The sequence below is a fragment of the Crotalus tigris genome, unplaced genomic scaffold, assembly GCF_016545835.1.
Source record: "Crotalus tigris isolate CLP2741 ecotype Arizona unplaced genomic scaffold, ASM1654583v1 scf7180000018491.14276545383:2951260, whole genome shotgun sequence".
Lineage (NCBI taxonomy): Eukaryota > Metazoa > Chordata > Lepidosauria > Squamata > Viperidae > Crotalus > Crotalus tigris.
This window is the reverse complement of record NW_024097037.1, coordinates 131,747-146,705: the sequence shown is the minus strand read 5'-3', so window position 1 is coordinate 146,705 and position 14,959 is coordinate 131,747. Positions and strand designations below refer to the sequence as shown.

Here is a 14,959-nt window from a genome sequence, read left to right as displayed (position 1 = left end):
GAAAGAAATGTTGTTTCTGACTACTATGATACCTGAAATTATGGAAGGTACACTATTTTAAAGAAAAGATGCTCCTTCCCACTCGTGAAGCATATGAGCACCCTCTAAAGATTAGGAGTGTGATTGCAACCAAGGCCAAATTATGTCAAGCTAGAAAGTACAGTAATATATTGTTTTCTTTCTGTTTTTGCTACATCTATTCAGTCTATAAACTAATATGGAGCAATGTGTTTTGACTGGGGTTTTTTTTCTCTTCTGCACTCTATCCCCTTCAAACATTTAGATTTAGATTCATTCATTTTCTGAAAAAATACCATTCAGTAAAAGGTGATAAGAGCATTCTAAGCTCATATAATCAAAACCTGCATTCATAAATTTTAAAGTGCTACTTGAAATTTGATCCCACAAAATGAGTTGTTAGACAACTAATTGTTATAGGTTCATTGAACATCTTGTTGTTTTATAACTGTTTTATATTTAAGTATTGATCGTTACCTTTTTAAATATGTGAATTCTATTTCAAATGAAATGCATTCAAATAATAGTAGATGTAGTATATCCCTTTTTTGATGGCAGCCTAGCTGTTTGTTAAATAACTAATGTCATCAAAGAAATCAAACACTACATGGTACTGAAATCACCAAGTCATGGCCCTAACTGGAAATAAAGTGCATATCCCCCTCCAGATATGTTCACAAGTCTTCTCCCTGGATATCACGTACCTAACTCTCCTCCCTCAATGTGAGGCTGGAATCACAAGGTCATAACCCAAACCAGATATGATATGTTGATACTACCTCGATCAAGAAAAGTGTGAGAGTGAACCCTGGGTGGATGATTAGTTTAACCCCGAACCTAATTCTATGTGCATTCAAATCACATTCCGGGAAGGAGAGTATGCACATCATATCGCAGGAGTGGGGGATATGCAGGTCGTTTCTGATTAGGGCCATGACTGATGATGTCAACAGCACATGGGGTTTGTTTACTTTGCTGACATCACCGATTAAATAAACAAATAAGCCATAGTTTAAAAAGGGATATACTACATCTACTAATAATTTATTCTTTATAACATCTCTTCATAATTTAGAATATGAAATGAGAATGCCTTTTTGCTTTCTAGTGGTCAATTCATGCTGTAAAAATCTTTATACAATTTTCTCAGATGTACAATATTTCATGCCTAGGGAATTAATCTTTTTTTCTAGCTTGATTATTTGCCATTACTTGTTAACCACAATAAGACAAACATAAAACATCAATTGTTGCAACCGGAGTTAAATTTGTAATTAAGTGACAAGACCAATATTAAAACAGGAAGAGTTGGATTGAAATTCCTGATCTGCTACAAAATTTAGAAGTATCAAAGTGTGAATGGTATATCTTCAGCATAGTGATAAGATCATAATAATGGTCTAAATAAATCTAATGCCAAGCTGTCATATTCTCTTCCTCCATAGGGAAAAAGAAGCATGATTTCTGTGACTTGATTTATGGGGAGGGACAGGCTTCTCTACTGATTTGTGTATGAAATGTGAGAAGACATACCAGGTGGATAAAGAACATACCCATAGGCATCTAAATCAGTTCCATCTCATACTTTAGGTGGCCAGATAGTGACTTATATTATGTTAGCATCTTAAATAAAAACAGACAGCACTGAGGAAGGATCCATTTCTAAAAGAAATGTTCCTATTAAATAACTTTGTAACACCAACCAGTTCTTTGTGGCAATTGAAATGTTCACCAAGGAATTTCTTCCGTCTCTGTGAAATAGATTTGCTATTATGAAAAAGCTAATACACAACAATTATATTAATGCCATTATTTATATCAGATGTCCCCAACCTTTTGAGCACTGAGGACCAGTTCCGTGGAGAAAGGTTTTTCTGTGCATGGTTTTGTGTGTTGCCTGCATCCCATGGATGGGGTTTTGCTTGTTTGTGCGGACCGGTTGCTGGCATGCTGCGGCCTGGTACCAGTCCAGGGACTGAGGGTTGGGGACCCCTGATTTATATTATGATGTAAAGGTGTAAAAAGATTATGGTTTTGGAGACAGGTACTATGAGTTATAAGAAGACCTACTTCATCAAATAAAGACAGGCTTCTCTGTTGAGGGGATTATCATCAAATATGAATTCAAAAATTTAAATGAATGTAACAAGTGGAGATGGTATATAAAAAAATGTCATTGCTTGGTAAAATTAAGAGAAGTATAGAAGGGGAAGACAGTGGATTAAGTGAGTGGATAGAATCTATTTATAGTATTTGTTTTATATCAGAATTCCAGAAATTATAGAATGGTTCTTAGAAAAGCATAAATTATTACTAGCAGTAGAGCGAAATGACAGGCATAAATGTACATGCAGTCATCAATAGTCCTGTCTGATTTTTCAGGAGTACTAACCATTTAACAAAAATGGTAAACATTAGTTGAAATGGTTCCTGGGGCCTATGAAAATGAAAGTGAACTCCATCCACTTTATGAAACCCTGCCCTTTAGCTTAATCAATTCTTGTGCAGAGTGGGGAAAGAATTGTATTATTATATTCCATGGTAACAGTAATTTTGTCTGGTATTTGACCCCTAGAAGGCAGCAAATATCCCATCTATTGCTATGATGGAAAGGCAGTAAACAAGGTGGTATCTTCATTCAGTTTTGCCCATAATATGCATTCTAAACTTCACAAATTTAAACTTGCAAAAGGAGAAAGATTTACAGGAGCTAAAGAGAGATCAGAGTATGTTTATTATTTATTTACTGATATTTTATTTTCCACCCACCATATATTTTCTCATCCTCTTTTTCTTCATTTATGTAGTCATTTTTTAAAAAAATGTCTTAAAATAAATACAAAATTAAGAAAAAAATAAAGTTGGAACATTTTGGGTATGGCTCTAAGCCTTGTTATTAACCGTTTGTTGCCAAAATTAGCTGTATTGTCACACTATATATCACAACATATATCTACAAATAAAATAAATACCATTTTGGAATGTGTAATGGGTAAATCCAGTCAGCTTAGCACTGTCGACGTACAGGAGTACAATAAATATTTATTGCTAGTTTGTTTTCTCCCTACAGTGCTACACATCAGGAGGGAATTTACAACATTAAAAATGCCTTTAGTATAGTATAAAATATTTTAAAATAAGACATATTACAGCAGATTAAAATTATATTTAATTCCTAGGTTTTATTTTTTTTCTCCTATTACAAGAACACTATATCACTTGTTATATCATAAGAAATATACATATTTCTTTTGCATCCCTATTGAATAGTCAAAATCACTTGATTAAAAAATGCTGAATTAATAAATCCAAGTCAAACTGATTTCCTCTCATTTGTTACTAAGCCAGTTCACATGTTTGTTTAACCAACAACATTCTGTCTTTGGCACAAATACAAGCAAGTAACTTCGAATATAGTAAAGACTGAGGGTGGTTAGGTAGAACAAGTACTTCTCTGATCAAACAAAGCCATTAAGATGCATTCTTATCTCGGACTTCCGGTGGATTTTGCGCGCGCGATGGCGGCTACTTTGTAGCCGTCTTTCCTGGGTAAGTGTAAGAACCGCTATGAACAGCAGACACCAGCTGTTCAGCGGTTCAAAATCCCCCTCCCGGGCAAAGGGGGGGGGTAGAGAGTGTCTGAATAGTGGTAGAGCCTCTTTTGCACCCCCCAAGTTTTTTTTTGGGGGGGTGAAAGGAGTGCTCCCACGGAGTTCAGACTTGTCTCCGCTTCCCAGCTGTTTTTGTCCTCAGGGACAAAACGAGCCGTTGCAAACACCTCCGTGCTTAAAGAGAACTGGTGAGTTTTTTTTTATAAACGGACAGAGCTGAGTAGAGGATTTAGTTTTTGCTTTCTTTGATTTATTTGGATTTTAAGTTTTAAGACTTGCTTCTATTTTTATTCTCTCTTTTTATTTTTTTTTTCTTTGTTGAAAGGGAAAGTAAAATGGCGATCGGCAAATCTCTCGGTGTTTTTTTTTTTTTGAAGTTAGAATGCTGACCGGCAGGCTTTTTGGTGTTTCTTTTTCTTTCCTTTCCCTTTCCCTTTTTATTTTCTTATGATTGGAATGGTTGTTTTTGGTATCTCTAAGTATTTTTTTTTTGGAACGGACTTTTTCTATTTAATTATTATTATTTTTTTTTCTTCTCCCTTCTTTTTATTGTAATGACTCTTTTTTGAAGGACTTTTTTCTGTTTAATTTTTTGTAATTTTTAAGAAGGAGTAAAGCTTTTTTCAATTCTTTTTCTCTTCCTTTTTTTTTTCTTTTCCCTTTTTTCTTTTTATTATAATGACCTTCCTTGGAGGGAGTTATGATTTTTGAAGGAATTTTTATAATTTTTTAAGAAGGGCTAAAGGTTTTTCTTTAAGATGGCTCCAAAGCGTCCAGGGATTTCTACAGCTTCTAAATCAACAGTTTCACCCTCTTCTGGGGGTCAGCTAATAACTATGAAGGATTTGCAAAACATGATGGGAGATGTTATAATTCAAATTAGGGCAGAAATGAAAAAGATTTTAGAGGAAAATAATAAGATCTTGAGACAAGATTTTGTTTTGGCTTTAGAAGGAGTTGCTTCTGTTCTTGAAAAGGTGAACTCCCATGTGGAAGAGGTAGCTGAAAAAGTGGACATAATGGAGGGGAAAATTGAAAGTATGGAAAAAGAAATGGAAAATGAGATTCTTATGCTTCAATATGGACAAATGGAATATGCCTTAAGAATCAGAGGCCTGGAAGAGTCTTTGCAAGAAGATTTGAAAGAAATGGTTGCAAAGGACTTTGCATTGATTTTGAATAAAGAAAAAGAGGGAATACTTAGTGAAATTGAAAAATTATTTAGGGTTAACTCTGTGGTGGCAGCACAGAAGAATCTGCCAAGAGATGTGGTAATTTACTTTGGTAAAAGATCCTTACGCAATCAAATTGTGCAAGCCTATTATAAGAAGAGATTTCAAATTGCTTCACAAGATGTCATAATTTTTAAGGAGATCCCATCTAAAATTTTAAGAAGAAGAAAGGAGTTTGCTTTTCTAGTAAATGAACTTAAAAAGAGAAAAATTCTATTCAGATGGGATATTCCGACTGGAATGGTGGTGAACTACCTGGGGACATGTCATAGACTTAATACTGTTTCTCAAGCAAAAGATTTTTATACTTCGGTCCTGGGGGTATGTCCATCGCCATCTATTAGGTCTCAACAAGTCCAGATTGAGGAGCAGAAGACAACTTGTATAGTACATAACTCCAAAGAAAAGCAGCAACAGAAGAAGGTTAAGGAAGTTTCATATTCAGCGGTCTCTGAATCTCTGGGAGATGTTGGACCTACAAAGTCTTTGGAGCAATCTTCAAGGGTGGCTCTGGGAGAAGTTAGACCTACAAAGTTTTTGGAGCAATCTTCAAGGGTGGAATTGCTGCCTGAAATCGAAATTGGGAAATTTCAGCTTGAGGGGCACCAACAAGAGAGGAACGGGCAGAGGATAACTTGTACAACTTACAACTGTGAAGATCAACACAAGGAGGAATTCACTGAGGAAGTTTTACAGGTATCGGTCCCTGAGACTTGTGCAACATATAAATGTAAAGAAAAAGTAACATATAAATGTAAAGAGAAAGACCAACAGAAGAAGGAGGTTGAGGAAGTTTCACAGGTACTGATTCCTGAGCTGGTGGGTCAACCAGGACTTACAAACTCTTTGGAGCGATCTTCAAGGGCAGAATTCCACGCATTTTTTTCGATGCTTGCGGGCAAGAGAGACCGATATGGATTGTGCTTATAGTAGATGCAACTGGCTATTAGACAGAAGATTATGGATATTGAATGAAAATTTTAGATAAGAAGTTTGTGTTTATAGTGGGTGCAACTGGTTATTGGAAAATTATGGACATTGAATGAGAATTTTAGACAAGAAGTTTACTATTGAGATTGTGGGAGAAGTAAAACTTATATCGTTTTTGGAAAGTGAGGGGATTCTAATAAATTTGTGTTTTGAAGGGAGTATAATTTGTTTAAGTTCCAAGTAAAGCTTAAATTTGGTTTTTAAATATTATTATTAATATTTCTAAGAGAAAATAATTTGTTTAATTAAATGTCTAGATTTGTTTAGGAGAGAAAGTAATGCTTAAATCTGTGTTTTTGGAGGAAGTTTATATAGAATGATGATTGTATTTAGATTTGTTTAGGATTCAAAAGTGTTTCAAGTTTTTAAATATTATTAATATCTTTAAGAGAAAATAATTTGTTTAACTAAATGTGTCTAGATTTGTTTAGGATTTTAAAGTTTTTTTTTGGATAGGTGAGAAGATTATGAAGATTGAAGGAAATATGTATTTACTTTAAGTTTTCTAAGAGTATTTAGTTTTGATGGTATAACAAAGGTTTATATATTTATTTTTTTTTGTATTAGGATAAAGAAAGAGGGAGAAATTAGATTTTACATTATAGGTATAGATATTCAAAGAAAGTAATGTTTAAATTTGCGTTTTTGGAGGTAGTTTATATAGAATGATGATTGTATTTAAATTTGTTTAGGTTTTAAAAGTGTTTTAAGTTTTTTTTTCTCAATTAAGCCTGTATTCAGCTCTGGGAAGTCCAGGGGAGGGTTTGGGAGGTTGGGTAGGAGGGGGGTGAGGTAGGGTTGGGGGGGGTATGGGAAGGGGATTTGTTTTTGTAAAATTTAAAAATTTTCAATAAAAAAAAAAAAAAAAAAGATGCATTCTTATCTCAAGACTGTGAAAGGAACAGGCAAACGGATGAAGAAAAGGCTTGTTTGGAGGTTCTAGAGCAGGGGTATCAAACTCAATTTCATTGAGGGCCGCATCAGCATTGTGGTTGCCCTCAGGGGGCCGGGTGGGTGTGGCCAGGGTAGGTGCGGCCTACTGGGTGGGCGTGGGTGGGAGTGGGTGTGGCCTACAGGGTGAGCATGGCCAGATCTACATCATTCGCGTCAAGGGTGCCTGTGGGGGCCTGGGCAGGAGTGGGACAGATCTGAGGGTCTCTGGCAGAAGGGGGTGGGACCAGAGCAAGCGCCAAGGCATGGTCCATTTCTTCATTCCTTACAAAGGGTGATACCTCCCCAGCATGCACCCAGGGGGCGGGGCCGACACAGCAAGGGCTGGTTCCTTGCTGTTTCCAGACAACCTTGTGGGACTGAATGCCTTTCAGCATAGATGGCCACCACAAAATTGTATATTGGCTCCCAGCCGGCCTAGGTCAGGGCCAAGGCAGTGGGAGCTGTTCCTTCACTGTTTCCAGGATGGCTTCGCGGGCCACATGAAACCAGTTTACGGGCCACATCCGACCCCTGGGCCTTGTGTTTGACATGTCTCTTCTAGAAGACAAGCACAGCTATCATACCATTGACTAAAGATTGATACACTCCTCCCTGAGATGGTTGTCACTTCCATAAACATATAGTTCATGGAAGAACACAAAAGGAGTGGTGAGGGAGGAAGGGGACATCTGCCTAACTAGCCAGATCAGCTCAATTAACTGTGGTGTCTTCACATCCAGAAGAAAAAAAGCTTATCATTGAAATGATTGAGATTGATTGGTGCTCCCTGTCTCTCACACGTGCATATGACAGACAGACAGACAGACAGATGATATATTCTGCATCAGGCAGGTGATCTGCATAAATATAACAACCTCTGTAATAAAGGATACTTAAGTGGTTATATTTTGATCCTGACTCACATGAAAAATTAATGTGCAGTTATCTACATTTGAAAATACTATGGAAGATATTTTCTTGGTCTGCACCAAACAAGGAATCAGTACTTTGAGTTATTTGATTTTACAGATTCCAAGAGAGTGTGTTTTGAATATAACTTACTTACATTTGCCTTGCTTGGCAATTTTACAACTGAAACATGTATTAATTAAAACAGTACAGCTGAGAGGTCTTATCAGTCTCCAAGGTAGTCCTAGGAACTAATTCTAGCATTAGTTTTATTTTCTTTTGTCAGGTTTATTTCATATCACCACGAGATATCTGGGATTTCTTTCTCTTTAGTATATAAATACTAATTATCTTTTTTCCCTCTTGGTGTTACAATTTTCTATATTTCACTAGTAAAAATAACTTAAATATTAAAAAGAAACATCCTGCTAAGCTGATATTCCATTCCCCAATTTCCTCTTCTTCTCTTACACTGCAGAAGTGGTTAGTTATGGGGAAGATCCAGTGGAAACAGCTATTTTATTTGACAGCCTCAGATATTGCTTTAACTTGAGTTCACGTATAATAGCTGACATTACTCTGAACAGTTACTCTTGACAGTCTTGCGTGCTTACAATATACTCATGCATTATTCTTCTAGGTTTTAGTCAGCTCAAGCTTTCATTTTTCAGTTCCACAAAGCTATTAAAACCTTTTTTTTAATCTATGTGGTTGAGAGAGAATAAAAAGGATATAGAGTTGAGCTAATAAAGCAAATGAATGAAAGGAAGATTGGAGAGGAGGTAGTAGCAAATGCAACAGCATTTTTCTGAAACATGGAACAAGAGGTCATTGAGTGTGACAGTTCAACTTCTCCAAAATAGCAAAGGATGGATTATTGACAAAGTCAGCATATGTCACTGTAAAGAAAACTGTTCAAAATTGAAATGTATTGTTTGACTCAGTGCTCAGTGCTTGGAGAGAACAAAGAAATAAATCTCCTGGGAAGAAAGGGTGGTGATAAAAGAAAGGTAAGGCTTATCAGATGCCTGCTCAGTGAATTAGAATAGCTGTCAAATAATATAGCATTAGAATAGGAGGAACTCAGAAGCCCCTTGAAAAGTCAGAGATACAAACAAATTGTGTCAGAATGGAGAATAAATATAGCACTTAAATCAAATGTAACACTGATTTGGATAAAAAGTGTAATGAAGATACCATCACTTTATTTGTAAAAAAATGAAAATGAAATCATATTGAGATTGTATCATTAAATATATTATAAAAGCTCCTCTAGGGAAATCTAACACCTTTTGATTTCTTCCTCCTAGCTATATGAATTCTCAGAATAACCTTAGGAATAATTTCAGGCCAGAGTACCTTTTTTCTCTCTCTTTCTATAGATATGGATAAAGACTTTCCTTCCTTCCTTCCTTCCTTCCTTCCTTCCTTCCTTCCTTCCTTCCTTCCTTCCTTCCTTCCTTCCTATAGAAATATGGGTGCATTTCTTTTGTGCAAGGATGCTGTCTTCAAGTTCTGAGATAGACATCTACTTTCCAATCAATATAGGTAGGAAATAGCTGTGCTGATATATTAATTCCTTATATAGTCCGCTTTCAAAACCAGAAAAGTCAGACTCCTGTTCTACAGAACTCAATACTGGAGTTGCCAGAGATTGAACTTGACCTATACTCTTTCACTGAGTTGTGGAACTTCACCAGTAATGAGTCTGCTTTCAGATAATGAGCCAGTAATACCCTGTTAATTGGTGAGAAAGAAAATAGGAATATAATATGCTGTGAGCTCTTTGGGCTGTAAACAAAATGATAGGAGTATTTGATTCAGGAATTATAAAACCGTAGAATTGAAAGGGAAATAGGAATTGGAAAGGAAGTCCTACTTCTAATAGTCTGAATTAAAACATATCTGATACTTTAGTTTCCAGTTTTCATTGAACATGTCCATATTTCACTTGTCATCTAATGATGTACTGCTGTGAAATGATCAAAATGCAAGCATTCAACAATTTTATAAATGCAGTGGTTTTTGTCTTTTTTTGTATGCTTTTGAAGGACATTTCAGGTAGAAAATGTAGTTTTGCTTTAGGAGTTTAACTAAAGTGTGGGAGGAAGTAGAATTTTTAATGAGAAGCAGAAGTGTGAAATTAAAGAGTGAGAGTAAATATGATCCAAAATGAATGAGGCCTGTAGTGGATAGTTAGTTTTTGCTGGTAGCCAAAAGTCCTTTTTCTGATGCCATTGGCTTTAAAAACTGCAAAGTGGGATACAGAATGAATAATTCTTCTTTTTGAGATTATTTAGGGGCTACACTTTAATAACAAAAGCAAAATATTTTATTTTTACTATATGCAAAAGAATTGGCAAATTAGAAGCAGACTTATACTAAATATGGAGAATATGGAATATCATTATAGGCTTAACTACTAGTTATTAAATACTAATTCTTTAGTCTTTAATATCATATATATGAAAATAATGACTTCTGAGGCTGTGTCATAGTGATTGGAAATTTCTAATGATAGCTACTTTTTATTTCTAGTATTTGAATCAGTACTAACAAAGATGGTATTCCTAAAGCTTCCATACTTTATTCAGATGAAGACTGACATGGTGCTTTTACTAATGGATATTTTATACTCAAAAGGCTCTTCTCAAATAAAGTTGATTAAATCCATTGTGGACCAGTGGACTTTATGACACATATGTAAGAGTAACTGGGAAAGTGGTAGTCAAAGATGAAAATTTGTAATACATTTTTGGAATGAATTCGTTGTTGAGTTCCTATGCTGTGCTGAGATTTGTTTTCATTAACATGCTAATTGTTCAAACACTTCTCTGCACGTAACTAGCTGTAGGCACCTGACATGTTTTATTTTTAACATAATTATTTCCGTTATCATCTGAAAAACTGATCCCTGGCTATTCTCACTTAGTACAGTTGGTTCACAATGGGAGGCATGCAGTTTTAGAAAATGCACACAATGAATGGCTGAGTTAATACATTGGGCACAGATTGTGCTAATCTGTGGCTTGTTTTTATCACTGATGAACAGCCATTATGACTTGGTTGACACTTTATGATAAGACATAAGCCATGATTTACAAATCAGAATAGCTGGGTTCATGCAATGCGCTATTTCAAAATAAACTAAACAAACTACATTATGTCTTGGGATAATTGCTGAAGCCAATATTAGATTGCTCTCTTCAATTGCTTTAAGGCATTGAAGTATGTAGCCAAAACTGAAGAACAAAAACAAGCAATCATATACAAATCTGTCCATGAAGAAGAAAATTTTCTTAGAGACGTGATTGCTTAAGGCATCAGAAAAAGACTTTTTGTGGTCCTGTTTAGGTTATGAAACTTCTAGGAAAGTCTGATAATAGCATTCTAATAGTATGATCCTTCATTACACTCTTTGATCAGTGTTAATTTTTTAAAAAAATAATTGGATTTGCAAAATAATCACATGCACAAAATGAAAACTTTCCCCCAAATATTATGTCCCCACAGAGGGTTAGGGCAGTTGTCCTGTCCCATTTTAGGTGATCCTTACTCCATTTTTATTCTTATAGTTTCCTAAACTGCTGAATAAATAGTGTTTCATCATTGAGATAAAATTTCATTTTGGGATATACTTTTTGTTTGCTTAATTTTTATATTGTTAGCAATTTTTGGAAAAATTGGAAAGGCAAGATATAGATTTCTTCATGTATGTACCATTCCTAGTATGTGTGTGTGTATACACATACATACATATACATATATATATATACACACATATATATAACATGGTATACATACATATATACACACACATACATACACACTCACATGTACACTCACATGCATATGCATAAACATGCATATTCACACAGACACATCTTCTAAGAAACTTTTCTTGCCTTAAAAAGAGGCATTCAAAGTAGATTGCAGAATTAATTAATAGTCCTAAGTTCAAAAGCACTTAATTTGGAATTTTTCAGTCCAAGACCCATACCACAGAAAGTAGCTAATAACAAAGACTCAAAGAAAGCTGTGATTTTATGCAGTCCTTCTCTTCTAGTTTGTTATATAGTCACAGCTGGTCTTTCCTTTCCTCTTTTACTTCTGAGTAGAACCTTTATGGTGATGAGTGTTCACAGTAACCAGCAGTTCCACTGAAATGATGAAAAGTGTTGTGATGGCAAAGATGCACATTCTGCTCTTGCGTGCTTATGTGCAACATTATAATACAACTAAAAAAGGACAGATTTTTTTTTATAGCACCACAAGGGACATTTCATCTTCAGTCTCCTGCTAGAGTGATATAACAGTTTTCTATAAAATATACATATTACTGTCAATTTTATCTACAGCTCCTTTCCTAATGTTCCATAAAGGATTGTGTCTTTTTTTTTTCAGCTGCCACATACTGAGTTGTTTTCCTTGAGCTGTTTGTTCATGCTGTGTAGCTGTTCAGTTTTGATCTGCATGAGGTACTTCCAGAACATCCGGGATTCAAACCTAGCACCTGTCTCAACATACAGTTCTAGGAAAAGATACAAACCATTTTAAGTGAAGCAGACAGATGCTAAGCTTGCAATCCCCTGCACACCTTTTGGGTACTGAATCTGAACTGCAGCACAGCCCTACAATCTCCTCCAAAATGCAAGAAGATGTATGTAAGAAATCATGGACATGGACTACGGATAGTCTTTGCTTTACAGTCACAGTGAACATTTAAAGTTACCACAAACCCCCCCCCCCCCAAAGTTATTTAGGACCTGTTTCCAGAATTCTGATGGTGGCATCTCCACCCCTTGCAATCATATAACCATATTTTGGATGCTTGGCAATCATCTCATCTGTATAGCTGGTTGCACTGATTTATTAATTTTTTTCAGGCAAAAAATGGCTATAGAAATGCATTGACTTGTTTATCAGTCACAGCAATCACTTAATAACCACCACAAAAAAGGCATAAAAGGAGGTTGGTCATATACAGTAGGTTCTTTGACTTTCAACCATCAAGACTTTCAATGGAAATTGCAGGCTCCATTACAGTCATAAGTCCAGGATTATGTCTAATAGCATTTGATTGATAAGACCTGCATTATCATTGCCATCTTAGGCGCCACAGCATGAAAGTTTATCAACCTGTTGGCCAGTACTATGCTTAGTATACACAGCTGTAGAACTCACTTATTAGCCTGATGATGAATGATGAATTAACCAGCCTTATGTTTCTGTGATAAGAAAAGATGGGAGGAGACTTGTGTTGTCATAGTCCTGAAATTTATTGATGTTCCTCCCTCCAATCTTTTCTTTGATTTTTAATTCTTCAAGTTGCCACTTCCTCATGATCATTTTGGCATAGAGTTTGAACAAGAAAGGTGAAAGAATGTTACCTTGTTACAGTCCTTTCTCTATCTTGAACCAATAAGTGTCTCCATATGATGTTTGCACTGTGACTTCTTGATTTGTGTACAGCTACTGTACCAACTGAACTAGATGTGTTGCTACCACCAAATCTTCTAAGGCTCTCTACAGCTTGTCATGATCAAGAATTGATGATGCTGTCTTTTTGCTGTTGCATAATTTTACTCAGTTCATTATTTAATCCACAGTTTATACCCAGATATATCTTGGCACTGAGGATTAAACTGGACCATTCATAACTGCATAGAACATAGCTGATTTGATTATGGTGCCATTTATTTGGTGCAGTTCAAATGTATAAGTGATGCTTGTGCTATCTGAACCAGGTATTCATGATTCAAAATAAAATTTCAAGATAAACTGAAACAAATGATCATCTGTGCCTTTCCTTTTCCCAAGTCCAAAACTGCATTGAAATCACCCAGTTCATAAACTATATCTTTTGGAGGAATTTGCTTCACAGTTATTTCAGTGCTGATATAAAAACCCTCTATTTGCATCAGTTGTTGGGGTATAGACGGTTACAACTCTGATTTTGAGGAACCTAGCACAGATTTGGATGGTTACAAGGCTATTATTAACTGTTGAGAAGCTGTCCACTGCTTGAGTGGTTTCTTATTTGTGATAAATGCCAACAAGTAACAGATAGTGAATTCTTCAGACTGGAAATAGTTTTGTCTATCTAGTGTAGCTCACTGACCCAAGGAGGTTGATTTTCAACCCAACCATCTCCCATTTGATAATATCCAATTTACCTTGGCCACGTTTCTATTTCAGTTCTTCATACAGCGCAGACCTTTCCTTTCACCAATGGCTGCATCAGCATCTGGGATTCCTGCTGGATAGTTAGGTGCATCATTAATGCCTTGACTACTCACTACAGTTCATAAATATCATACCTGCTGGCTACTCATTCAATCAAATACATCTTTCCCTGGAATCAACCAACACAATGCCAAGAAAAGACCTAGCTTCTTGAAAAATTTGTTGACATGTTACACCTGTCCTCACAGGCTTCAAATCACCTTTTCCTTTTTGAATCCAGATTACTGCACAATTCTGATAAATAAATGAAAGTATTTTAAACTGTTACAATGTGATGGCAGCCTTCATTTCAAGCGTTTGAAATATAACAATAAGATGTTGCACTGAATTTGACCATGAAGTGTAGGCGATTCAACATGCTAAGTTTCATTTATTATTAATAAAAAGAATCCCAAACTCTTGGGAGCCTCCCAAGAGAGACTTGGAGTGTAAAAGCTAAGGTGTAGAAAGATTTTTTTTTTTAAAAAAAAAATGAGATGTCTGTTTTCATCCATAACTATTAAGGCACTTTGGCTGAATATGAATTGCATAAGATTGCGTGTCTTGGTAATACTGCTTTTATTTATAAAAGAAGCCTTCATGGCTATCTGTTCTCTTGCTAATTCACTAACTCCACTTCTATCCCCTTTTACTTCAGGTGCTTTTTTGTTGACAAACTTTTCCATCCATAGCAGGTTATACTGCTATGCTGTCTCTGAAATATGAAATATTCCATACTGGGACCAGATATCTAAGGGGAAAAAGGTCCTTTGATTTCTCTTCTCCTCCTGGGTCTTTTTTCACCAACATAACAGATGAGAACAACTCCCTTTCTACCCTGTATTCTGTTACTTATCATTTTAAATATAGCATGATGCTAGGGAAAAGCAGGCCTTATACCAGCGTTTCTCAACATTCGTGTGACGGCAATCCCCGTCACACAAACGTGCTGCGCATGCGTGGCGCCCCCCATGCATGGCGCACATGCGCGGCGGCCCCATGCGCAGCGCACATGCGCGGTGGCGGCCCCATGCGCGGTGC

General features: G+C 36.0%; 1 protein-coding gene across 2 annotated transcripts in view; it reads left to right on the top strand.

The window, feature by feature from the left end:
- Window positions 1-14,959, top strand: part of LARGE1 (LARGE xylosyl- and glucuronyltransferase 1) — a 405,761-nt gene that overhangs the window by 318,595 nt on the left and 72,207 nt on the right. The window lies entirely within an intron of this gene.